The 26,552-nt window shown below is 42.8% G+C and overlaps 1 protein-coding gene across 3 annotated transcripts in view; it reads left to right on the top strand.

Moving 5' to 3' along the window:
• CRADD (CASP2 and RIPK1 domain containing adaptor with death domain) overlaps positions 1–26,552 on the top strand; it is an 80,537-nt gene that overhangs the window by 51,526 nt on the left and 2,459 nt on the right. The gene's annotated exons all lie outside the window — the stretch shown is intronic.

The raw sequence follows: 26,552 nt of genomic DNA, 5'->3' as shown, positions 1-26,552 counted from the left end.
CACGTCTCGATACTGCAGTTAGTTTTGACACCCTGAGCACAGGAAAGACGTTGATAAACTGGAACGAGTTCAGCAAAGGCCCACCAAGATGGTTGGGGGCAGGAGCAGCTGCCATGTGAGGAGAGGTTGAGGGATTAGGAACTCCAGGTTCAGCCTGGAGAAAAGATGGCTTCAGGGGGACCCGGGAGCTGCCCCTCACTGCTGACGTGGGAGTAATGGAGGAGAGGGATCCAGGCTGTTCACAGCGATGCACAGCGGTAGGGTAAGCGTCAACAGCCATAAGTTGAAACAAGAGGGGTTCAGGCTGGATGTAGGGAGGAACGTTTTTCTCCACCAGGACGGTCAAGCTGTGGTTGCCCAGAGAGGCTGTGCAGCCTCCATCCTTGGAGGTTTTCAAGACTCAGCTGGATAAAGCCCTGATCTGATCTCACGGCTGATCCTGCTTTGAGGAGGAGGTTGGACTGGATGTTTTCTGAGGTCTCATCCAGTCTAAATTATTCTGTGGTCATAGGATCCTTCAGTTATGCAAGATTTCACCCAGGTATACACCAGTCAGCGGCAAACTTCATGTGTGTTAAGGGCAGTTAGCATCAGTGGTATGTGGACTGCATAAAGATGGGTTCAGTGCATAAAGTGTGCTCCTTTACAAGGCAGAGGCCAAATTGTTTTTTCTTTAAGTATGTGCCAGTGTCCCACCCTGCAGTAGGTGTGTGTCAACCTGGGAAAGGTTTTTTTAATGGTATTGTTTGTTAGGGTCATTCATGTTCTGTGTGTCTGCTTGTCTTTTCAATGATGATATGAAAGAATAAAGCAAATGTGGTCCTACTACAGCTCCCCTTTTCTTTCTGTAGTAGTGAGATGGACCTTGAAATGTGTCCAACCAGTTATTTTTATCAGACTTCAAATTCATCCTTTCTAGGTTTGTTTGGTGAATAAAGATTATCCTCCTTTCTCCTTTCATCTCCTTATTTTTGGGTGGTGGATGATTCCTCAACATGGTTTCAAATGTAATACATTTAAATTCCTACAGTCTTGCAATGTAGTAATGGGAAGTTCTGCCCGAGAGAAAGAAAAGAAACTGCAAATAACCTAGAATATGTTCTCTTCTTGGGTTTTGTGCTGTGTCCTAAAACATGCAGTAATGTCATCTCTGATGCAACCAATGATGATAAATTTTATAGGAGCTATGATAAACATGAAGATTAAAAAGGATTCTTGTTAAGGATTGTTGCTGTTAGTGCTACATGGCCTGAAATAAAATCCAGTTATGACAATCTAGATACGCTTTGTTGTGCTGTAAGATACCTTGGCAGGTGGTCAATAGGTAAATATGTTTGCTAAAAGCCAGCAAGTCCAGACATATCTGTAGAATGGAATAGAAAGAATCAAACAAGTACTGGTTATTCAAAGAATAATGGAATATATAAAGCTCTGCTCTGTGCTGAAAGAGACCTCACGACGATGTTTGGGTTGCTAAGAGAATTATTAAAAATTAAGAAAATGCTGAAAACAAAATTGTCTTCACTATTTTACTCCTCATGACTGCGTATTGCAACACTCTTGAATTACGCAGTAATATGTGTGCATTTTCAGCAATAGCACCGCATCATTACAGTGAAATGAATACTGGAATAGGTGAGGGGACTTCACTTAGGTTTTATTTAAGACTTCAAACAAAGGCAGGCAGTTCTTAAGTGATACTTAGCTTCCTGCAGGAAATATATTCACCTTTGTTGTGTAGGCACAGTACTGTACAATGGCTTTTTAGTGGGTTGGGTTTTTTTCTTGTTTTATTCTCCAGCTAGTCTTCACACTGAGCTGAGGAAGGATAGTGTGTAATTTAACATAATGAAGGTTATTGCAGCGGTAATTGTTGCATGGGTGATATTAAAACAGCACTTTGCAGCTGATGAGGACTTCACTTCCCATTTCAAAGCTAAAAAAACCTCAACAACAACAACAAAAAAAAAAAGAAAGAGAAACTTTATCATTTAGATCTCTTTATAAGAAAGCATTAGAGCGTTCTCCAGTATGAGGAGTATTTATCATCTGTCCTCATATGTGATTTGCTGGCATAACCAATAAAGAAAAATAAGACAAAGCCACCAAATGCTATGATTGCAGATCCTCTGTTACTGGCATTGTAACCACTTTTTGAAGTTTGGGAATAAATGAGTAGATATTTTTAGACATTGTTGCACAATGAAGGCACTTATGTATCATAATTAAAATTTGCCTTTGTGTCATTACTGTTCATAATCCTACTTGTGTGCTGGCTGGCCTGTATCTCCCTTTGTAGGAGTATGGTCTGATCTGGGATTAACAATCAGAGTTTGGCTATACCTCGCTCTCCAGTTTGGACTCAGGCGCGTTGTGTTCGTATGTGCATCGCTTGACTTGCAAGGCAGCTGGCTGGCTGTGATGGAGAATTGGAGGGAAGACGTGGATCGGGGAGAACAGCTTTTAGTTTCTTGGCAAAGCCTTCCAGATTTTCAGCAAACCTTCAAGGCCAATTTGATTAACATGCAAAGTATAGAAGGTGATCTGAAAGGACATAGCCCTTCAGCAGCAGAGCAGAAGATGGAAGGACTGCTGTGATGTTCATATATGCTTTAATAGCTTTAATAAGTGGAACATACTGCTGCCTGCTTGCAGAGCCAGATGATGAACTCCTTATCTGGTAAATCTCTACTGAGGTCATGGGGCTGACTAAAAGCCCACAATATTTCTGTAAGAAAAGATTCCTAAATTCAAACCCACGGCCAAATCTCAAATGACTTATATTTTAGAACTTCAGGGGGAATTTAGGTTATCAGAATATAAAAGATTGCAGTATTTCTCTTTACTTATAGCTATATACTTCTCTGTGCAAGAACTGCCAGCTTTCAGCTGCCAAGTTGTAATTCAGATGAGGCTGAATTTCAGTAACAGACAAAATTATTCTTAAACACAGCTTGTTTGTAGACCTGTTTGGGACACATCAAGGACTTGTGTAAATGTTTTCTGTGAAGGCAGAGTATTCAGGTCAGATGCATAGTATGCTCCTGGTGTCTTAAATGTAGGAATTTTCCTACACTTCACCACTGTCTCTCTCAGTGTATCGGGTTTGGAAATGCAACTGATAGCCAACTGGCTTTTCTTTTAAAAAGACTCAGAATGCTTGAACAAATTAACAAGTTGTGAGGGCTTCCAAAGGGAAATTGCCCAGACTGGAGCTTGTCTGAGGAGGGTTTGTCATCAAGGGGAATTCTCTGCCATCTAAGAAATCTTTCACCAGCAGTAGACATCCCTTACATAGAAAACACTGCCAAGCACTTATGGAAATATTTGAACTGGAAATGACTGACTAATTGATTGACTGGGCTTTTTCTACCACAGCCTTTTTTTTTTTTTCTTCTCCCCCCCCCCCCTTTTTTTTTTTTTTGTTTTTTTTAAAAATCAGGCAGTTCAGAAACCAAAGACATTCCTGGCCAGGACTGCTTCCTCAATTGACTCAATTTTCCCATTTCCTCCCTGGCTTCCGCTGGCTGTGCTGGGACAAGGAAGTTCTGCTGTGCCCTGCTCCAGACTCATCTCTTTTTGCATCTCAGGCGGAGAGTTTCGCCAGTCGTTTGCAGACCCTCGAGCAACCCCTGGTTGTGAACACTGAGGCAGGAGGCTAGAGAGCCCTGCGTGCTTTCGGTGCCTGAGGGCAACCAGAAGAACGACTTCACTAGGAGGGACGAAGAGGTTAGGGCAGTCTTCTGGGAACTGAGAGGTGTGGATTCAAGCCTTCTTAGAAACGTGGGTGCCAGGGGATGTTCAGCAAAGTGGGTCAGTGGCAGCACTAGTCCTCCGATCTCCTCGTGAGGACTGTGACGTTGCTTGCTTTTGAAACGAAGGATTTATCCAGCTCTGGAAGAGGATTCTAGGCTGAATGCAGATGTACCTCATTGTGGCCCTGCGTTAGGCTCTCACGTTTTCGAGGAGAGCATGGCTCGGCATTTCTCATTTCTTTGTTTCTTGCTCAGTCTGCCAGCTATTGTGGATCACGCTCTCAGAAGTCTCACTCGCCTCACACACAGCATAGAGGGAGCCTCAGCCTTCAGGAAGGCATTTGAAGTCCCATGAAAATCCAGTCTTTGAAATCTTGCAGGTTTGCACTTCCCACTTTTCAGTTGTCCAGACCTCTCTGGAGCCCTTAACTGTTTGGAGCAGTTTTGTCTTTTTAAGCACACAGCACAATACCTTTCATCAGCGTCTTTTACCTGGAGCGTTGTTTACATTTGCCTGTTCCTCTTAAGAAATGCAGAGCTTGCTTGCTTCTGAAGCCTGAAGTACTCAGCTTGCAGTATTGGAGCAGGTCTTCCCCTCCGGGTCAATTCCAAAATACAGAACTTGGCTTTTCTCAGTTTTTCTCCCTTTCTACTTTATCGGGCTACAGCTTTTCCTGCAAGATGATATGTCAGAGCGGATAGGTGCCACCTCCCCTGCCTTCTCAGGGGGTTTCCCTTCAGCCTCATGAGCCTCGGGAGAGATTAGCTTTTCAAAGCTCTTGTCAGCATCCTCTGAGAATGTGTCAGACTTTCTCCCAAAGCTTTTATTTCTTGCTTCAGGGCTGCAAGCTGCTGGTCATTTCATCCTCGAGTAAGATCACTTCTTTCTCAATGACGCTTGACAAGAAATTTGGAATTGCCTTTTCTTTGACTAAGGCGTGTAGCCTGTTTGGGCCTCAAGTGCCCTGTCTTTCAGACAATTTAATACTTAACCCTCTGGTTCCCTATTTAATGGTGCACTTCTCTTTCTCAAAGAGCAGCTGGAGAAGAGAGAAAAATTGCCTTACAGGCATTTTGCGATCTTGCCAATTTGAGAGGCATTGAGGGGGATTGCAGGGATTGTGAGAATCTACTAGGGATGACATGACTGCTTTCCATTGCCATAATGCTCATCACCATCCTTCTCTCTTCCCTCAGCACCTCCAACCTCGAGGCCCAGGGAAGTGCTATAAAGGAGAAATGAACCTACATGAGCATCAGGATGCAAAGTCCAAGTGTTATAGAATCATAGAATCATTTAGGTTGGAAAAGACCTTCAAGATCATCGAGTCCAACCATCAACCATGCCCACTAAACCATGTTATGGAGTACCCCGTCTACGCGCTTTTTGAATACCTCCAGGGATGGTGACTCAACCACTTCCCTGGGCAGCCTATTCCAATGTCTGACAACCCTCTCAGTAAAGAAATTTTTCCTAATATCCAACCTAAATCTCCCTTGCCGCAACCTGAGGCAATGTTATCAAACATTAAAAAGGTTACTTCCCTTCAGTTGGAAGGAACATCTAAAGTAAAGTGAGTATTGCAATGTGTGAAACAGGCTGGCAAGACTAACCTTACGGCTATAAAATATTACCAAGGCAGCTGCCCGATGCAGTTTTTCTGATCTTGGTGGCAGTTGGTCTCATGGGAGAGCTTTGCTGAGCTTCTTTCTCCATCTGCAAGGAGGCGGCTTGGAAAGGCTACAACAGAGGGCTGAGAACAGTTCATAGTATTTTAAACTGTCAGTTCCAAACTGAAATATTTTGATGTAAGCTTTCTTATAAGCAGTAGTACCAGCTTGGATTGCTAAGTCTGGAAGAATTTGAGAAGCTGGACCTGAATTTTTCGGTTGGACTTCCCATGCGTAGGTTGCAGTATTTACTGACACTCAGTGATGGTACCAGAGCCCAAATTTGGTTTTCATCCCAGAATTTGCATTTCATGGTAACGAAAGGTGGAACTAGACAGGCCACTTTCACTTTCCTTTTTAAGGGCTATTTTTAAAGTGTTTCACTTTCTGGCTCCCCTCCATTTGACCTGTGGTGTAATGTTTGGACTAGAGATGCTTCTGGGGAAATATTAAATCCAAACAAACTCCCTTCCACCCTGTTTTTCATGAAATCTTTCTTGGATGGTTATTAATGCTCTATTTTTTTTTCCATTACATTCTCTATTAAACACAGACACGCACTAGAGATCTCATGATTAGTAATTTCCCCAAACTAAAGCAATTTTAAATGCTTTTTTGTTGTTTGTACTTTGGAAGGCAATTAGAAACACTATGGTACTTACTTATTTGGTTTGTTTTATTTTTCTTTGCTTTGGGGTTTTGGGAATTTTGGGGGGATTTTTTTGTTTGTTTTTCCTGAGGATGGGCTGGGAGAAGGGAGGAACTGGAAACCCTGGAAATCCTTGGCACTAAAATAAAAATAAATGCTTCCCCTTGGTAGTATGTCTGGAAATGAGGAGAGATGAGTTGTTAAAAGAGTTGGTCCATTACACTGATTTATGGAAACTTTCATTGGTGACAGTGCCTTCAGTAGTACCTAGGGACATAGGAGTTCCTACTTTCACAGCATGTGACATGTTAGGTCTTCTGAAAGCCATGCAGACCATGCAGATGCGTCGCAGGCAACCTCTGGGAGCGTTTTGAAGAGAGATCTTTCTTTTTTGCAGGGAGTATGGCAGAAGCAGCATGAAATACTCAAAGCTTACTATTAGGAATTCAATAAATGGGTCCTCCTTGGCTGATTCTCCACTAGATATGTCCCAGTAAAGAAAGGAATGAAGGTCAGAAATGGAAGGGAAAAGGGGACCACATGACTGGGGTAGAATTGATGTGAAGGTTTGCTGTGGCTGTGGTCTGTCTGAACCTTTGCCGAAGCCTGGCTTCCCAAGAAGTTGCAGTATTTCTCTATCTTGCTTTATCCATGCTTTATTATTTTATTTCAGGTCTCGTAAAATCATCAACTCGCAATGCAATAAAATCTCTGCTTGCTTTGTTTATCTCTAACATATATATCTATCTTCCTCTGCATGCTCCACACCTGGGATAACATGACAAGGGGTCTCCTTCTCATTTCTTCACAGACTGCCTTTGTTTCAGGGTTTTTAAATCAAAGCATTTACTTTGTATCCTATTGTTGGATAAAATATGTATTTCATATGCTGCTTTGGTAGCCCAAGTATCTTAGGAGACTTACATTCTTCCTGCTGGAGTGTTTTTTCAAAAATATCTGGTTTGAGTTGATGAATCTGAGAACTATAATTTGTATTTTTATTAAGAGCTTCTTGGCACTGATGTGTAATAAATTTGCTTCGTTACCCCATCCAAGAGAAATACTGCTAAGTTGAGGGTCATGAATGTTTCATATCAGTATCCTGTCTTTAATAAATCCTGGTCAGTTCTGAAAAAAATCTGTCTGCTTTCTGTTTTGGGATATTCAGGAAGAAAAATATGGAAAAATGAAATATTTTAGTCTGGGACTTCCTTCCTTTTCACTGCCTGTGTCTCTTTTGTCTTCCTGGTAGGTATGTCCAGGATGTGCTAACTCATCCAGGCTGCAGCTGAGCCCAGGAGCCAGAATGGAGTTGGTCTGTCCCTCCTTCTTGGGGCTCGCTTTCCAAAATGTTCTAACCTCTAGCATTTTAAAGCTTCTACCCCCTGAATCCTAAATTATTTGTATATAAGAGCTTCCCCCCCAGCCAAATATTTTCTCTCCGTGGCAGTGGCAAGCAAAAGGCAGTATGAGACCGGTAGGCTTGTGGAGTAGTGGAATAAACCAAGAAAAACCTAAATGATGGGAACTGTGTGCTGTGCCTGGCATGTGGCACATGGCTGGGGCTCATGGGCACTGCTGGTTTTAGTAGTAAGAAGACTTTCTCTGAATAACATTGCCTGGTCCTTGTACCCTGCCGGCATCCCTGTCTTCCCAACAGGCCAGCATCTATGCTGGCAGCTTGTTCTGATTTTCTTCAATTACTTTGTCTATTGGGGACAGACAGACAACCTTAGGGGGGAGCTGATGACTTTGTGCAGGAGTCAAGCGAAAGAAAGTAGATGACATGAGAATAAATTAAGACTAAATGTTTTTATTCTGGTTAGTTTCAGGAGATGATCCATAGGGCACCTGTTGGTACAAAAACCTGGTACGGGGGAAGATTAAGCCACGTCATTAGGTGTAACACCACCTGTTATCTACAACAAAAACTCAAGCTATGTTCTCATAACAAATGAAAGCTATGGCATAGTAGTTTCCCAAATGAGCTGTGATACCAAGATTTCAGTTTACTTTGGAAGATGCTACCAGGATGTAATTTCATAGGTAGGTTTTCTGGGCTGTTATAACTTGTCAAAACACACTTCAGTTAGTCCAGTTACTGGAATTCCCTGAAGGAAAGAAGCATTCAGAGGAATGAAAACCACAGTGTACCGGCACAAATAGTTTTCCCGTCTGTTGCATAATAGGGTGACTTGCTCGGTTATTCCATGGTTGGTCCTTTCCATGCTGAAAGAAGTATTTGGAAGCAGAAGTCCAGACTGTGTTCAATGGCCTAATCTTTTTTTGAAGTCAGGTTCTGAAATAAGGGAAGAAACCAAAGTGAGGGAAGCTTAGGGAATTTCCTAATCATCTCATCCCCTCCAGGATGAAGGGAGAAAAAAGATTTGCTGTGTACATGGAAGACAGGAAGCATGATTTTGCAATTACGACGTATGATGGAGACTCCAGAAATCCTGCACTTTTAGCTCTGCCACAGATCTGTCTACCATTCCCCCCTCTGCTTGCCACAGGCGATATTAAAATCAGTCTGGGAGGACCCTGGAGCCTTGTGAGGAATGACCCACGTTGTCTTTTCTGCCTGATGTTGTTGCAGAATATCAGGACCCACTGGCTCTGCAACACACCTAGATTTCCTCCCATGAGCAACAGCAGGGTGGATCTAGATTCAGGCCATCGTGTGGGTGAGGGTGCAGGACACTTCGTGTGCAGTGTAAATAACGAGATAATGTGTTAGCATTGCTCCAGACAGAAAATGTCTACAGTGTGCGTAAACTATCCTTTGTTTTGGGAAACAGGACCGACACAAGATATTAAAACCTTTGGCCTGAAGCTCTGGACTTTAGTCGCTTGTTGTTTGGTTTGCTTTTCAGCTCACAAAGCAATACTTTCCCACTCCAAATACATCTTATCACACCAAAAACGCGCAGTGCTATTGCAGTCGCTGTGGCAGACGCTACTCTTAATGAGACGTTCCATGTGGAAAGCAGCAATTCCACACGGCGCAGCTCAAGGCTCACTGAAGCTAGTGAGAACAGCTGGCTTGGCCGATGCCTACTCCGTGATACTGAGTTTGGGCTGACACCATAAAATCTGACCCATCGGTGCTTTATTGCTGGTGTAGGGTTGCTGTGTTCCAGCTGCAGTTGCTGGATCAGCAGTTGCTGGCTGTCTGCTGAGAAGTGGCACGCGTGTGCGTGCGCGGTTGGGGTGTTTCTTGCACTCCTATTTCCAGGTGCAAGCAAACTCAGAGTTTCAGAGGAAAGACGATGATGGTTGTTTGTCCCCAGAACTCATTGTTCTCATTGAACTCATTCCAAGAGCTGTTATTTGTGTTGGTTTGCGTGGAACTTCCTTGTGCCAACGATGGTTGCTGGACTTCTACTTATTTCATGTTTTATAGATAGTTGCTGAGTCGGAGGAGGCCAATGCCTGGCTGCTGGGTCAGGGTGGCATTGAGTTACATCTCGCTGTGCTGGTAAGCCCTGCCGTGCCGTTGGAAGGAGGGATGCCCGAAGGAAGCCATGCTGCCTTGTGGTCGCAGTACGTCCTTGGGGACTCTGCTGGAAAACGCCCAGTCGGTTAACAGCCAAGCCTTATAGGAGGTTCCTGGCCAAAAATAGATTTAAAAAAAAAAAAAAAGTTGCTGAGGGAATAAACTAAATCAGTATGTGTTTCTGTCACTGTCTTTTCTGGTACAGTTCTGCCTTAGGTACTTGCTATTGCAGATGAGGTTTGGGCTTGTTCCTGTGTCACAAGCATTTTTTTTTTTCATGGGACACATGGTATAGCCAGAGCGGTGGGTCCCCTTCTGCACCTGGTGGTGCAGGCTTTGCTCTGAACCATGTGGATTTCTAGGGAGGATTTCAGATTTTCCTAGTGGCCTCAAAAAAAACACCCCTCTAACACCACCACCAGTTAAAGCAGGAAGATTGTTGTAGGTAGTTAATTAAAAATTGTGTAATGTTAATTATATAGTCTGGCTAGATATGTGCTCCTGTATTACATAAAATAATAGTTTGAAGGAGGGAATTGGAGAGACGGCTATTTTTGCATTGGTAAAGAGAGCAGCAGTCTTTATTTTTGAAAACAGCCAGGGGCTGGTTTGGCAGCAAAATCTTAACCCAGCAGCCGTCATGCTTTGCCATCTGCTCAGACAAAGCACGCCTTAAACAAGGTTGAATCCTGAGCAGAAACAGAGGCAGCACGCGATGTATACACGCACTCCGTTCTCATCAGTGACTGTAGGGTCCCTAACCTGCTCAGACCCCTGCCCATTAACGCCATTGGAAAATCAATAGCCTCAGTGCCTTCTTCTTCTCATTTACCGGCCACTCCGGTTTCTGCGGCACTCTCCGTGCATGGGAAGGCTGCCCCGGCTTTTGGCCGGTCCTCTCCTTGCTCACCAGTGCTTTCCTCCCTCCTTCCCCAACGTGTGGATGCAATGGGGATTTACACCAGCGGCATGCAAAGCCAACTGGCAGAAGGAAAGCATCAAAAGCTCTGCATCCACGCTGGCCTACGGGGTTTGATTTATACAGCCGAAACCCTGAAAAGCAGTTTGCAAAGATACAATTCAAGAGAAAAATTCAAGCTGACCTCTCGCCACACTTAAGGCTGGGATCTGTGCTAAACAAAACAGAGGTACCAGCTTCCTGCTACCTTCCACACCAAATGCCAGTATTAACTGGACACTTATTTAGGAAATTTTAAATAAAAAAATGGCTTCGGAACCTGACTGAAAAAAAAAAAACCCAGAAAAAAATCCGTCTTGGTGGAAAATTTTTGTGTTTTTTTTTCCAACAGAAGCTGAGGAAATCATTATTCTCCCTGTCACTCTCCTTCCTGCTTGAAAAAGTGGGCGGGGAAGGAGAGAAAAAGCTGGAGAAGGAAGAAAAAAAGAAAAAACCAAATTCATTATTTAAAAGTAGGAGGGGATTTTTGTTACGGAAAAACTTGCAACATACCTTTGACACAGCCGAGTCCACCCATCCGGTGGGAGGGCTGCGTGCCTGCCCGGCGTGGGTTAGGAGACAAACCAATTTCATTTCTGTGATGGAGGGACACGGTGGTAAGCACCCTGCCCCAGCTCCAGGGTCCTCCAGCAGCTGCAGGACGAGGCAGGGAAGAGAAGAGAGATGGAGGAGATGGCAAACGGTGGGAATAGACTTAAGTCAGTGCTAAGAGTGGGAGACCAGAAGGAATCCATGCTGGGAACTGTCTGGGAAAATCTGTGTAAATGCAGACATCAGAATTTGACTCGAAGGTGGTTTTTTCCAGATTAAACCCAATGCCTTAAATTCCACATGGCAGAACAGAGGTGAGGTGCAGATGTTGGAGGATGCTTTGGTAAGCAGTCACAGTGGCTCAGCTATGGTCTTGGTGTAGCTTTTCATGAGTTTTCGAGAAATTGTCATGACAGCACCTGCACGCACAAACAGCACAGATAGGAGATATTTTCAGATACTTTCCTAACTTACCTGTGGTCACTGGATGACTGAAAACTGAACAGGGCAAAACTTCACTGTCTCCATCTTAAATGCATGGGAGCTCCTCTGTGTGGAGCCTGCCTAGCTTCATGAGTCAAAAGTGTCAGGAGGATCCGCTCTGTAGAGAGCTGCGAGGTGGGAGCCCCAGCCTCGCCCCAAGCAGACGCGTGCGTATTTGCCTCCAGGACATTTCAGCCTTTCTAGCTCAAACAGCTACTGACGCCTTCGGTTGTCTGCCGTTGGTTATCAGTACCTCAGTGGATCTCCAAATTCCAGTCTATTCAATTCCATACTTGAGATTATTTGGGACAATTTATTATTTACATTTCTGGGACCTGGTAAATTAGGTTCTCTGATTAAAACTGCGGAGGCATAGCAGGGCTCCATCGGCATCTGAAGATAGGCACCTTTCAAAGCAGAGGTCATGAGTAGGACGTCCAGCATGGATGAGCTGCTGGGCTGTTAGCTCCTCTGGTCCTTCTCCTTTTTACCTGTGTAGGCCCAGCTCTTTGGAGTTATTTGAACCTAATTACGGCAATCTGTGTGTACATAAACTAATACATACAAAGCCTTTTTCACAATCTGCGCCTGAGATTGCAAACTCTCCGGTGCAGTGTCTCTCCTCCCCACGTGTTGGTATTTAACGCAACAAGGCCAGTCTCATAGGGAGTTTCCAGACAGTACAGTGTGGAAGCCATAAAATACAGTAGTTCAGATATAAGAAAGGCTAGGAGGCTATTGGTTCAGAGTTCCTGGAAAGCCTGGGATGGTGTACAGATGAGGTAATATCTAAAACATCTTCAAATATGTTTCTAAAGCAAATGTTGCACAATTAAATTAAGGCTTCAGAGGAATAAAAAGTAGAGGCAGATTTGTTTTTCTGTTGAACAGGACAAGTATGTCATATTTAATGATTCCCATAGAAAAATGTGGGCTTCAAAATTAAAGCCACAGCCATGTTGTCAGTCTAAGAAAGTATATCAGATTGGGACATACAGAGCTGAAGACCGTTGCATAAAACCTGAGTTCTCACCATGTCTTTCTAGTAGAGTTTTGTCTTTTCCTAGGCTTTGTCTTTTGGCCTGATATGTGTATTCATGCAGTAATTATAATTTTTCTCAGGGTCAGAGAGTGATGGGCACCAGAGCTGTGCTGCAGATTGCTTCAGCTGCCTCCTGCTGTCCCTGCGTGTAGCTCTGATCTTATTTGGTAGATATTCTCAAGCTGCGTTTCTTAATGAAACTGTCTTTAAAATAGCAATCCGTGGGTTTACAGAGCTACAAATTTTTTACAGTTGTGTATCTGAGACAATTTTATATGTTGTTTGAAATTACTCCATTAACCTTATGTTCAGCTGTTCCAAACATACTTCTGTTCCCCGTAAAAGGTGTGCTCCCGCTGCACTTACAGACACAGGCATCTTTGGTTAACCGAGGTTCTCTACTTCCATGTGGAAATAATTGCGTGACACAAAGAACAGTATTAAAAATTGCTTCTGCTTTCCTTGCCCGGTTTACAGAAGGGGTCTGTTGAGTCTCTTTGTCGAATGCTTTGGACCTGGGTTGTTTAAAAAGGACTAGTGGCTTCGTGTGGTGATCCAGGGATTCTTGTCCTGAGTCTCACAATCCGCCTGCACAGAGCTTCCTGAAAACATTGAGGCTCTTCACAGTTTTCAGCTTGACTGTCCCCATTAATTTGGCAATTTTGGAAGTGAAAACCTTCATAAATCTTCAAATTCCAACATGCCTCGAGCAAGGACTTTTCATGGGGTGCCTAAAGTTCTCAAACAATTCAAATACGGTATAAATATCACTAAATAATGTCTAGTAAATAATGTGTTTTGAAAAGCCTGAGTCATAGCAGTACCTTTGTGTACTTGTCAACCTCTTTTGAGTAGACAAGAAGCCGTTGTTTTCAATCTACAAAACTGAATAAGGATATTTAAATAGGTCGTTCTTGTGGCTTTAAAACACAACTCCTAGGCTGTGTAACAGACTTAGAAAGCTGGAATCTCCCAAAATGGGGGAAAACTAAAGCATTGCACCCAAAATTTCATCTGTCTTCTGCGCTTGAACTTGTAAACTTGCACATGAACCCTCTGTGCCCGTCATTAGCATATTTACACACACTAAAGTGCAAGTGGAAGGTCAGGTTAGGTAGCTGGGCACTGTTTGTGTGGTTTGTACACAGCAAAGTTGGGTTTGCATATGCTGATGTGGTACGGCGTGTGTCCACAAATGGAAATTTGAGGCTACTTTCACAGAATACGTTAACCTCGCATCGCCAGATTGTTCGGCTCTTCTCTGAGGAGCTTACACACAAAATGAGGTAACACGTTGAATGTGAAGCTCAAAATACTTAGACCTGTCTAATACTGAAATCAATTAGAAGTTTCACTGCAGAGTGTGTTTGATTTCTTTAATATAAGTCAACCAACACATAGCAGTTACACGTGAAGAAGGAAGGAGGAGAAAGATGTTCATGTTTACAGTTCTGGCACTAAAATTTTCAGCTTTATAAAAAACCACCCACTATCTCTTTGTTTCTGAGTTTGTAGAACTAAATAGATGTTTGCTTAACGAAAAAAAAATAGCCTTTTTTAAGATTGCTTTTCCATTGTTACCTCTAGGAGGTAGCTGTGATGTCAGGAACAGCTGTTGAGGAAATAACAGCCCTTCTGTCTTGTTTGTAGCAGGATTTCGGATTTGGCTCCCCCAGGGACACAAGCATCATTTGTATTTCTGCATCTCTTGGATGGAACAGATTTGTCTAGTTGTTTGTTTTGCCTTTTGGTTTTGTTTCAGTCTTACTTATGTTAGGCATAGCTGTGTAAAAATCCCAAACCAAGTAAAACAAATCTTTTATGGTCTGTCTGATCTTCCAGCATTTTCATTTTTGATGTTAAAACATTTTTATTTCTGATTCGCTATGTACGAAAGCCAAAATGACTGAAATTTCAATTCTGGATCAAAATCTGGCAGCTAGTAGACTACAAAACTATGAGGGAAAACGTTGTTCTGTATGCACGAGACATGAAAATTAATTATTTAAGCAAAAGATAGATGTTTAGGTTTTGCATATGAATCGTCCCACTAATACCAGCATAAATCTTCTACAAATACCGTAAGTAATACAAATGTTTGCTAATAGCTTGTTTGATTTTGAACTTGCTTCGGTTGCTTTGGCAAAATACTATTCCTGAATGAGTAGAAGACTAATTGGGTCCGCAGCCTTCAAGCGCGAGCCTGCAGCTGTGAGTCACCTCGTTACTTTCCATAGTGTCTTGGGATCTCTAATGACTGCAGCTGGCCAGCGTGCCGTGTCAGCCGGTACACGCCGTGTCACAGGGCAGCCACGAGCCACGCCGCTGAGCGCATTGCGCGGGATGTTGGGTCAGTGCTGACTCAGAGGGGAAAGGAGTACTCATCAAACCCGTGGCAGTGTAAAAGTGTTCTGTGAATTAGGACCTCTGTTTATGAAGTGACTTCACCCGTGCTCCCATTTTCATCCTTTTTCTCACAGGGTGGTGTGACAGTTCCCTGACCTGAATTTGTGACGATGAAATCAAAAAGGGGATTGATTTGACTGGCAGATATCTAAAACTTTCATGTTTTTTTATTACAATTTTGAAAATGTTTTTATGTGTATATATATGTATACAGACACAAATATAACCTCACATTTGCTTTACAGATAATTAAAAGTCCTGTGACTGTGACCTTCTAAAATTACTACCCTATTGGTCAGCTAAAATTGCTTTTGGACAGTAACAATCTGTCAGACTAGCCGTGAGATTCCAAATCGGTTTCTTTCAGATCTTCAAGTGACTTGGCCCTGGAGAGGGCTGGTTGCGATGCTAAGCGTCACACGAGTCTGGAAATGGAGAGAAGCAGATGATGCCACCTGAAGCTCTCCTTCCGACACCTATGGAAAGTCCTGCCTTCTGACTCAGGCTGTTGCATCGCGCTTGGCAAGCCAGGCGTAGCGACCGACTGTAGCTGAGCAGTGTATTTTAGTACCAGTACCTGTTTTTTCCTGTGGATTTTGAAATGTCAAAAAGTCTACTAAAGTTCATAAGCCTTTAAGGCACTGACACAAGAAAAGGAGGAAAAAAAGAAAGCAGGAGGAGTCTAAGTCCGTGTTGCTTATGGCATTTTGTGAAGCCTTTTACACCTGAGCAAAATGTCTGTAAAGAGACACTAACCTAACCCGTTGCATTTTGTTTACTTGCTCTGCATGGGTGTAAATGATTAAATAAAATGCCAAGCAGTGGAGGATTCAGCATAATGATAGTACTGTTTTAGCTTGCTCTGCATGGCTTGTTCTATTAATATATGTTTGTGGTCAGAAAGGAACGCAGTCTCACTTCGCTAAAATCTGAAACTCGGTAAAGCATAATATGTGCAGTATTAATTTTGGTTTGACACCTGCCAGGCAAAGATCCTCACCAGCCAAAGGCATTCTTCTCAACCGAGCTCCATCTGTTGCGCAGATCTTCGGTTCTGATATTTCTAACTACTCGAGCCAAAGCAAAAAGAAGAGCCAACTTGAAGAAAAAAAACACTCTAGGAGGAATGAACAGTTTTATCAAGGCTAAATATAATGGGTTGGTGTCATACTTGGTTTAAGTCCTGTAAGGGAAACATGTACGATTAGTTGTGTTATATAAGAAAACAGTCCTTCGTACTGGCAGTATGATTTTTGTTGTTGTGTGAAAGGAACACCGATAGTAAAGTCCAAGCACATGATTTTATTGTTGAAACGCTGCAGCCTTTAGAAAGATTTCTCGGTAGGAAAGTTGCTGGTAAAAAAATTTACTCACTTATTGTACTCGGCAGATAAAAAGCCCGAGGAGTCTGCTGTGATTCTTGCACGCAAAGGAACAGCAGGATTAACACTTGCCTCAGCTCTCTGAAAGACAGCTCAGGCTATTTGAAATAAGCATTCAAGTAGCGTCTGTTGAAAGAAGTTAACTTCCAATCCCCTGACAAAAGTTGCGCGATGAGTTTGTCACCTAGCTGACAAAATAATCATTAATTGCTCCCCTTATCTTTGTTTTGCCCTTAGAGTGGGTGAATTACTCTGTCAGAGCTGCCTGGCCCACCTAGGTAGACATTTGCATCCTGTGAAACCATGAGAAGTCTACTGCAAATATGAATGTGCTTTATGATCGTCATGACTTCAGACAACCATCCGCTGATTGTTAATTATTATTTGTGATAGCATGGAGGAGAAACTTGACAGAGGGAAATGATGGCTCTGTGTGCTTCAGACCAATAATTAATGGTTGAAAGTGTCATATTATCAAACTCCACTGAATTCATTAAGAACTGCAGAGCATTCAAAAGTATACAGTAAGCCGCTGCCATACTTCAGAATTAGATTTTCAGTGTTATTTCTAGAGTTGACTCTTGGTGGGATTGCCAGCATGCAAACCAGAGACTCTAATCTCTCCTCTCTCAGGCTATCAGATACCTTTCTGCTGTCTAACAACTAGTTGCACCTGCCTTCCAAAAAAATGATCCTATGTCTTCTTTCCATATAAATTTTCAAGTCATATTTGTTCATTTGGAAAAAAAATCTTTGGCCAAGGTCTGAATGCTCAGTATCTGTATTTAAGCAGTTTTTCCAAATAATTCCTAAAAGCTCAGGTGTTCCTCAGAACCTCCCAACTGAGTAGATTTTTTTTTCCCCTTAGTGTAATGCTACATGCTGAACCTGTTCATACATTTATACCAAAGGTATCACTGCAAGGATGCTGTCGTTAGCTGTGGCTTCAGTGCTGATGCATACAGCTTATTTACTTACAACAATACAGAAATCCATAGGAAATATCAAGCAAATTTTACTTCCACTTCAGGACCTACAGCAGCATCAAATGCTGCTGAAAATAAAAAAGTATAAAAACACAGTATGATTAAGTCCAATCCTGTCTGTAATGTAGAGTAATCCTGCTTGACAAGAGAGCAGATATTATAGTATGTTATGTTTGTGTTTTCTTTGTATATGTATTCTTTTCCTTGCATGAATCTGCAGTCACCATTTTATTTATGAAATTAATTATTTGATTTCATGGTATGCAACTGCAACAGCAGAGAAATACTAGGTGGCATTGTAATTAATTTTTTGCATGGGAAACAGAATAACATCCACACTATTAACCGCTGAAACTTCCTCCCTGCTCTTCCCAATAAAAAGCAAATGAAGTAAAAACCCAATCTCTTTCAATTCCTTAAACCCAGGGAGTACTCCCTATGGCTTGAAAAGGGCGAAAACTTCAGACAGCGTGAATTTATTTAGGGACTTCTCTGTCAGTTTAACATGGATTAATACTGAAGGCCATCAGTACAGCAGAGATCTGTGGAGGTATAAAACCTGTAAAACAGATTAAAAAAAAGTTCAGGAAAACTGCATAGCTACTGGAACTGAATAGTGGGAATACAACTGAAAACTTTTGTCATGAAATCTGAACGTTTATGTTTCAGGTTTTAGCAGTCTACTGCCACATCTGCAGCTACTAGGCAGTCATTAGCAAGTGATAAAGAATATACAAATTAGCTGCTGGGATTGAACCAAAATAGAAACATCTGCGTTCTTGAATTGCCTGTAGCTTTACAAAATTTTATGCTGTCTTTTTTTCCTACCCTAATACCCAAAATGTATTTAATGTCACAAAGCGTGATGCTTTAGAGCTCACACAGGAGAAGAGATAGCCAGCAAATGAAGATACATGTACTTTTTAATTACACCAGTATTGCTGAGTCCCAGCAAGCTTTTGGCAGGAAGGAGCTGAGTTTGGTACTGTGGGTGGATTCTGCTTCATTTAAGGGAGACCATTTAAAGCTGCTATAGGTTTGATTATCATGGGATCATGGCCATAATTTCTTCTGCACGTCAGCTGTCATAATATTAGATTCCAATTTATTTAAAATAAGACAGAGAACCTCCTATCTTTTAATACAAGCCATAAAAACCAGCACGATGTGGAAGAATGCAGCCAGTCTTAAAAATTTATTTCATATTAGTTTTCATTTTGATTAGTGCCTTTCATAATTTAATTGCAAGACATTAAAATGTAAATTGCCGTGGTAGAAGTATGCTTACGAGTAAGTGTTTTATGATCACTAATTGACAGAGGATGGTTTTATTCATGCATATTCTGTACATTAATGACCATTTGCATTCATCAGATCAGAAGTTATCAAGCTACAGAAACTTTACAGTCCTGCATTTGTGAAGCATAAGTGCGGCATATACTCAGATGAACATAAAATTCTCTGTCAGATTTGTTTTACTGTAATGCGGTCAGTTGAAAAAAATGTGCCACTTTCTAAACCCTTGTTTTATGTGTTTTTCTTTTAATGTGCTTATGGTACAGATTCCATTCTGTAGTTTAGTCTGGGTTTTTAACTGACCAAGATTTGATTTTGATTGCATTAGAGAAGATGATAGTGTTTATTCTTAGGAAGGTAACTGGGCCTGTTGTTCCTACAAGGGTGCAGGTTTTCCATCACTGGGATTTCCCTGTGCTGAGTCAGCTCTATGGGAGGAAGAAGCGGAAATTCCCAAGCAGAGAACAGAGATCAGCGCACGCTTGGCAGTCATCGTTAGATGGTGACCTCTGGTAGCCTCAGGTGGGATGAAGGAGGTGGGCATCTCTTTGGTAGTGAACAGAAGCCTACAGAGGAGGGAACCAGCGCAGATAAGTGGAACAGCTACCACAGTCTTCCACCTGGCAGCTATCCATGTAACTCACCACTCGTGTTTGGCAGGAGAGACAGAGAAACAGCTACGCACATGCTAAAAGCAGGAGAAGGCTATACATCTACTCCAAGTTATTGTCATCTTCTTCTGTAAGTTATTTTAATCTGAGTGGATTAACTTTTATATGAAATATTAACTTTTATATCTATAATGGGGTCAGCTATCTGTCTTCAGATAGCACGGGATTTAGAGTTCAATTTTTCCCATTCCTTGGTCAAACACTTTTTGAAACCCACTGAAACCAGGAGGCAGACCCGGTGGTTTTGAATAGACTTTAGATGGGCTGCGTGATCCATGCTCTTTGCAGATGTATAGAAAAGATATGTATATAGTGATAAAAGAGAAATATTTTTCCATGTTCCCTGGAGCATGATTATTTGGAGCTGTTGCAAAATGCTAATGTTCCCTTCCCAGCCTTTGAATCAGTCTGGTGTTTAATTAGCAACAATGACAACAAGAAGAAAAGCAACACCCAAATTATGTAGTAGGGGTTGGTTTCTGGATAGTCTCTTCTACTTTTTCCACTGATTAACAATTTGAGCTTGTTTCTTGTGTTTAAACGGGTCCTGAATCAGACCCTTCTAAAGTTCACAGCCATGAAATAACCTTATAATGCTTCATGATCATTTTTGACTTGCACAGGAGGGAGTAAGCGCTGCATTCTCTGTGCAGGCCTGCCAAGTGTCATATATCTAGCAAGATACTTTCCCATCTGGCACTCCAGTCATTCATTGCCACAGGTTGGCTTAGAGCTCATGAATTTGGATGTGCTGTAGGAAGAGGGCAGGCATTTGCCTGCAGTTCCGCCTGTTAGGACAAGGTTGGGAGAGAACAGCTGAACAAGAAAGCAGAAGAGCAGCCGTACAAATGGAGGTCCGCTGTCACCTCCACTGTCACCCCTTTTTTAACAAATTGAGCCAGGCCAGCCCCTGCAGTTACCCAGCACCTCCTGTTTATTCCACCCTTCTCACCAGGACCTCCACCGTGATCTGGTCTTTGACTTAAGTGGTCTACAGCACCCACTGGGATCCCTCAAAGTGCTTACTCTCTGCTTTCCTTTTCATCCAGCATCTCTGGTGGCTCAAGGGGGGCTGCAGCTCTCTGAAGCCTCCGATCTCTCCGTTAGTGGGAGTATTACATACTTACCTTCCAATTCACGTTCTGCAACCCCACCTCACTGCTCTTGAAAGCCTGTCCCAACCTGATCCGCCAAGTGTTGTTCTGCTTCATGACCCACTTCTACTGTTGTGCTCAGGCCAAGGGGATTTCACTTTAAAACAAATATACCTGGTTATGTGCAAGGTGTTTGCTATTGTAACGTTCAGTCATTAAATAAATTCTGGAACATAACACACCCGCCAAAACAAACAGCACACGGTCTGGCAACCATGACTATGCCCGTTCAGTACCCGCTGCTGGGTCTATGGCTCAGGCTAGTTGAACAAGTCCACTGCGCTCCGAGGGGGCTGGAGGGAAGCAGAGCCTGGCACTAGGTTCTTTATTATATATGTTTTCCTTTAGCTGAAGTGCCCCACATGTCACTGGCTGCTGGCACGTTAGCCACGATGGTTCTGTGGAGCTTCAAAGTCCCTTTTAGCGTAATGTCCTATAGTAACCAAGGCTGTGTGCTCCTGCTCTGTGGGCTGTTGCGTGTATGCATGTACCCCTAGTAGCTTCTGAACCTGTTGGCCAACTTCAAGAAGCCTGCCTAGTTGCTGTTGTGGAGAGGAGAAGTTTCAGCAGTGTCTTGAGAATCGATAAGCAGCTGGAGAAGTCCTGAAGCACGAGTCAGCTGTAGGACTCACAGCTGGGGGACACAAGGCTTCTTTGGTTTGCTGCTTGTGGAACTGCTTGATCTAACTTCAGCACTTCTCAAGGAAGAACTGTATTCCAGATGCCAGGAAAGATGATTAAAGAGGACTCTGAAATGCTTGCTTTGAACTCTTCAGAAATTATGAGTAGGATCTGGTGAGAGGGTCAAGTGAATAGTTAGTGACTTGAGTTCAGATGACTGAAGGACTCTATACCCCTGTCAGTAGGAGATGCTGAGGCCAGGTGCATGGCTGAGCACTTACTCCTTTTTACAGTCCCATTCCAGTTATGCAGGGTCTGAAGCCCAGAATCACCTACCTGTTTCTGATGTGATTATATTAAACTTAGAGCACTTGCTGAGCACTGTTTCTGCGAAGGGCTCTTGCATGCAATTTTGCTCTGTTTCACCATACCCCTTGATTCCAGGTGAGTTTTCTCTCCACCAGGCTCCATTCTAGGGGCTGGGAAGCGTTCTTGACGCTTCCCAGGGAAATCTTTGTATTTTTTTCTGGAATGATTTGTCAAGAGAAAGGGAATGAAGAGGGGCATGACTGTGCACCTCAGCATTAGGATGTGCAGCTCAGAAAGACCTGGATTCCCATCTCTTCTTCCAGGGCTGCTTCTGTCTTCTTATCCAATGAGTATGTACATGGTCATTTAAATGGATAAAATACAGAGGCAGTGCTGGAAGCAAAGACCGGTCCCCAGAACATCCTTTCCCAAGGGACAGATTTATTAGTTATTAGTCAAGAGGTGGGCCATTTCCATCAAAGTCCCTTTTACACAGCAAAGAGCAAAAGCCAAAAAGTTGGTTTTGTGTTGCATCATGTAGAAATGTATTGACTGCATAACAAAGAAGGCTCCCTGAAACTCCCAACAGATGCTTTTGGTTGTGTATAGAGAAGTCATACTTAGATGGAGAAGGGTCCTTTAGACAAAACCGTAACGCACTTCGGACTGCCAGGAGTCCTGAGGAATCAGCTGGGTACTTTGCAGATCACGAAAAATGCCTCAGCACTTTTTGCTGCTGTGTCCTGTGTTGGAGCCAAGCTCACTTGCTGATAAAGATTTTCCCATGGCGCAAGACAGCCTAAGGGATGATCTCAGCTTTTTTCATCACCTAGAGATGGTGATGGAAAAGCAAAAGCACAAAAAAGTCTTTAAGTGATTCAAAGCCCATTTTCACTGGACTTTATCTTGCATCCTCCCACTTGTGCCAAGTGGGACAGAGCCGGGGTGAGTTTCTTTTCAATCCCCCTAACTGTTGCAGTATCTTCTTGGAGTCTCCTACTTGAAGCTGGAGAGGTCTTGAAGAAAAAGAAATGCAAAAGTGGCGACTGGCTGCCTTTACCCCATATGTAGCTCTGATATCTGGGTTACTCTGTTTTGTCTGTGACACTGTCTATTTATATCCAGTTTTGTTTCCTGTCCACACTCACCAGCACCTTCGTATCTCCTGGGCTGTGCAGTGGTCTGGAAGCACAGATGTACACACAGGCCAGAAGTTGTCAACGTTCCTGTTTTTTAACTGGGACAGCTAGGATAGAGGCTTACGGTGGATGAGTTTCCTTGACCAGCAAGAGCTGTAGGCATGGAGAATTGCGTTCCCTCGTGCTGCAACTTCAAATAGAAGCAGCTGCTGGTCTTTCTCTGGCTCGGTTTCAGCTCCAAAACCAGGGTGGAGAGTGTCCTCCCCACCTCCTGCCTGGAGAAAGGGGATTTTCATGGTCCCAAGCCCTGTGCCAGTGAGCTGGCCGGCACTCCCAGGAGAGCAACTCTGCACCAGGCTGGCTCGCTCCCCAGCACAAAGCTGTCGGCTCCCCATTCCTCAGGGACTTAGTGGCTTAAGCATGAGCAGTGAGACTTCAGCCTCTAAATCTCCGCAGCGCATAGCCCTGGCACTTCGCGGCGTAGACCGTGTCCACAGCTGAACGCGGTGTTTCACTTGTTGGGCTCACTGGAGGTGATGGCACCGAAAATCGCCTTCTCCGGGGAAACCCTCAACACCCTCCAGTGGTGCCCCAAACCCTGCTTCTTCCCGTGTCTTAACAGTGCCGTCCTCGTTTTGCTAAGCCGAAGCATATACCTAACATAAGCATGTACCCCTCCAGATCGAATCCACCTAAAGCAAGAAGAGCTTCACATTTTTTGCAAAATTGAGGTCTCAGTATCCTAAACGTATCTTTCAAATGCAACTGCAGGATCTGCATAATTGAAACTTTTGCTCTAATCTCATTACCTCCCCCAGGCAGTTCCTGACAAATGGAGATTTTAAGTGAGGGTCTGTAGTAAACATAACTAAAAAGAGGCATCTGTAATGTTTTTGCAATGTGTTCAAAGCAGCTTGGCTGCCGAGCACAGAAAACTCATTTCCCTTTCACCTGAAATGCCATTATGTTTATTAAATTAAGAGTGGCATTAATCCTAGTACATATACAAATCTTTCTGTGATTTTGCATTTGGCATAACTAAAAGATCTCACTAAATATTTCTCTATACCTCTAAATAATATTGCCCATCATGTAATACTTGGTTCAGATTTTCCTCAGTGACTTTGTATCAGAGCTGAAAAAGAGCTATCACAGCAACTAAAGTAACAGTCCTTTGTATTAAATTTTAATTTAACATATGGCTTCTGTCCCAGAATTTTCCACATCCATATTAGAATCAGATGGTAGTGTAAGATGAAAAGATTTCCTGGATGGGTTTTATTCTTATTCTTATTAAAGGACTGATAATAGGCTGAAGGCAAGATACTTGTTCCAGTAAAAAAATCTGCCTAATATCAAAGGCTGGATGGACAAGCTGACATGTATTATTGTTAGGCCTCCCTGCTTGATCACATTTCAGTATCATAAAATCATTCTGCTAGTGAACATGAAGCATAAAAATTCCAGTGTGAGAGCAAAAAGCCCAGGCTGGCAGGTAGTGCTCCTTTGGGCACACTGCTTTATGTTTAGTAGCTGACTATAAGCCAATGGGGTTTAATATCAAAAAGTAGTGTTGGCAACAGCACAGAGTAGCTGTATTTATTTTAAGTTTTAGTTATTCTCAAATATTTGCATTCATGCAAGGCACTCCCTCGTCCTGACCTACCTGTGGAGCTGGTACCACATGTGATGTGACAGCACAGAGCAGCCCCACCAGTACTGCTCAGCCTTCTTCAGGAGCCCTGCAACCTCTGCCCTGTCCCCGAACCAGCCACTTGCCCCAGGTTCCTTTGGCAATCTGGAGACAGAAAGATCAAAGGGACCTAAACACTCTTCAGAAAGCAATTTTCCCTTTACTCAAAGCAGCTTTGTATAGTACTTAACGTATGATTGGGCTTAAATTGTACAAACGTTTGCAGGCTTTGGGTATTCTATGCAAAAACAATTACTTTTGATAAAATGAAGGAGTGGTGCTTTCTAGTGTTGCTGTTCTGCTGTAGTGGAGACTGCGAGCATGATATTGGAGCTATAAATTAGATTTTGCAAAGCGGCTCTTCTGTAGGGAGCCTGCTGCTTCAGACTGACAGGCTATAATTAGCATTTTCTTGGGGATATTTTTGCTCTGTTTTGACGCAGTATCTTCAGCAACAAAAGTAGAGCAGCAATTGCAGGCTGCATTGATCCTTCATTTCAGCTTGTGATCGCAAAGGGTATCAAAGAGCAAATATGCTTTATGGATATCTTATGCTGCTTTTCTAAATGTACCTTTTTAAAGCAACTGGTATGTGGTTTGAATTTACAGGCAGAGAATCGTTTCACCAGCACTGGGTGTTTACGGCGTCAATGTCAACATCTGAGCTTATACCCAGCGCTCCTTTTATAGTCAAGGGAGAGAAATGTGCACATTTAGAGGAGCAATTAATCTGATTATTATAGACATCTTCTTTCCAGTGACATGGATTGTATTCTAGAAGAGCCTATTTCTCTCCTTAGCGATAATTAATCCTAGTATAATTAGTTCAGGAGGGGCTATCTGTAGTTAGATGAGATGGATCCCATACAGCGTATTTCTGAATAGCACTGTATTCTCACTCTGCTACTAACACTGTTTGTATTAATGCTTTTCTTTTTAAATGATCAGATTACCATAGGGAATACATGAAGAGATCACTTGTGTTTTTAAGAAATACTTGATTCAGTCCCTAAGAGATTTTTACTGCTGATAATTACAGCTAACTTAATGCTTCCTCTGTGTCATGGTTTAACCCCAGCCAGCAGCTCAGCACCACGTAGCTGCTCGCTCACTCCCCTCTACCCAGTGGGATGGGGGAGAGAATTAGAAAAAAAAGTAAAACTCATGGGTTGAGATAAAGGCAGCTTAATAGGACAGAAAAGAAAGAAGATAATAGTAACGATAATAATAACAGAATTAGAATATACAAAACAAGTGATGCACAATGCAATTGCTCACCACTTGCTGACTGATGCCCAGTTAGTTCCCAAGCAGTGATCCGGCCCCCCCAGGCCAACTCTCCCCAGTTTATATACTGGACATGACATCACATGGTATGGAATACCCCTTTGGCCAGTTTGGGTCAGCTCTCCTGGCTGTGTCCCCTCCCAACTCCTTGTGTCCCTCCAGCCTTCTCGCTGGCTGGGCATGAGAAGCTGAAAAATCCTTGACTTGGTATAAACACTACTGAGCAACAACTGAAAACATCAGTGTGTTATCAACATTCTTCTCACACTGAACCCAAAACACAACACTATACCAGCTACTAGAAAGAAAATTAACTCTATCCCAGCTGAAACCAGGACACTGTGAAAGCTGTTTTGGTAGCTGTATTGATACTGTCCTCTGCGAGTCAGGTACCAGTTTGATGCTAATCGTCTCCTCGGATGAAGAGTGTGTTCTGGGGCATGTTGGGTACGTGCGCAATACTAAGGGACATAGGGCAGAAATCTCTGAAAGAACATGGGATTTCCTTGCCCCCTCCTGAAAACAGCTTCAAGGAAGCCAGATGAATGGGGCTTTAGCACATACATGCCTGTTTTCAGGAGCGTTACTACAACTGGGGTGAGGGATAAGGAAGCATAATTTGTATTGGGGAAGTGTTGATGCCCTGTTCATTTGGGTTCACCTGAACAATGCTTATGGATTCATTCAAATAGAAGAAAAGCCCCCAAAGCTGGTCTCCTCCAGGTGAGTTTGACATCTATAACAGGGCACAGAGTGTAAGTAGCATCTCAGGAGACAGAAGAACTTCCTGTGAACAGCCCCCAGCAAAAAAAATAGAGTAATACCTAATAAATAAGGAACCAAAATTATTTCTGAAGTGTATAAACAGAGCCAAAGAATAGGAGTAATAAGGTATTATTGGTCCCATATTTGTCACCTGTCACTATATCATACTGGTGCAAGCAGATTGATTTTCAGAAGGTGATGGCTGCTGGGAACATGTTCCTTGAAAGCCTTTCCTGT

This window comes from Haliaeetus albicilla, chromosome 28 (assembly GCF_947461875.1).
Source record: "Haliaeetus albicilla chromosome 28, bHalAlb1.1, whole genome shotgun sequence".
Classification (NCBI taxonomy): Eukaryota; Metazoa; Chordata; class Aves; order Accipitriformes; family Accipitridae; genus Haliaeetus; species Haliaeetus albicilla.
Note: the sequence above shows the minus strand (reverse complement) of the source record. Positions and strands in the feature narration are given on the sequence as shown.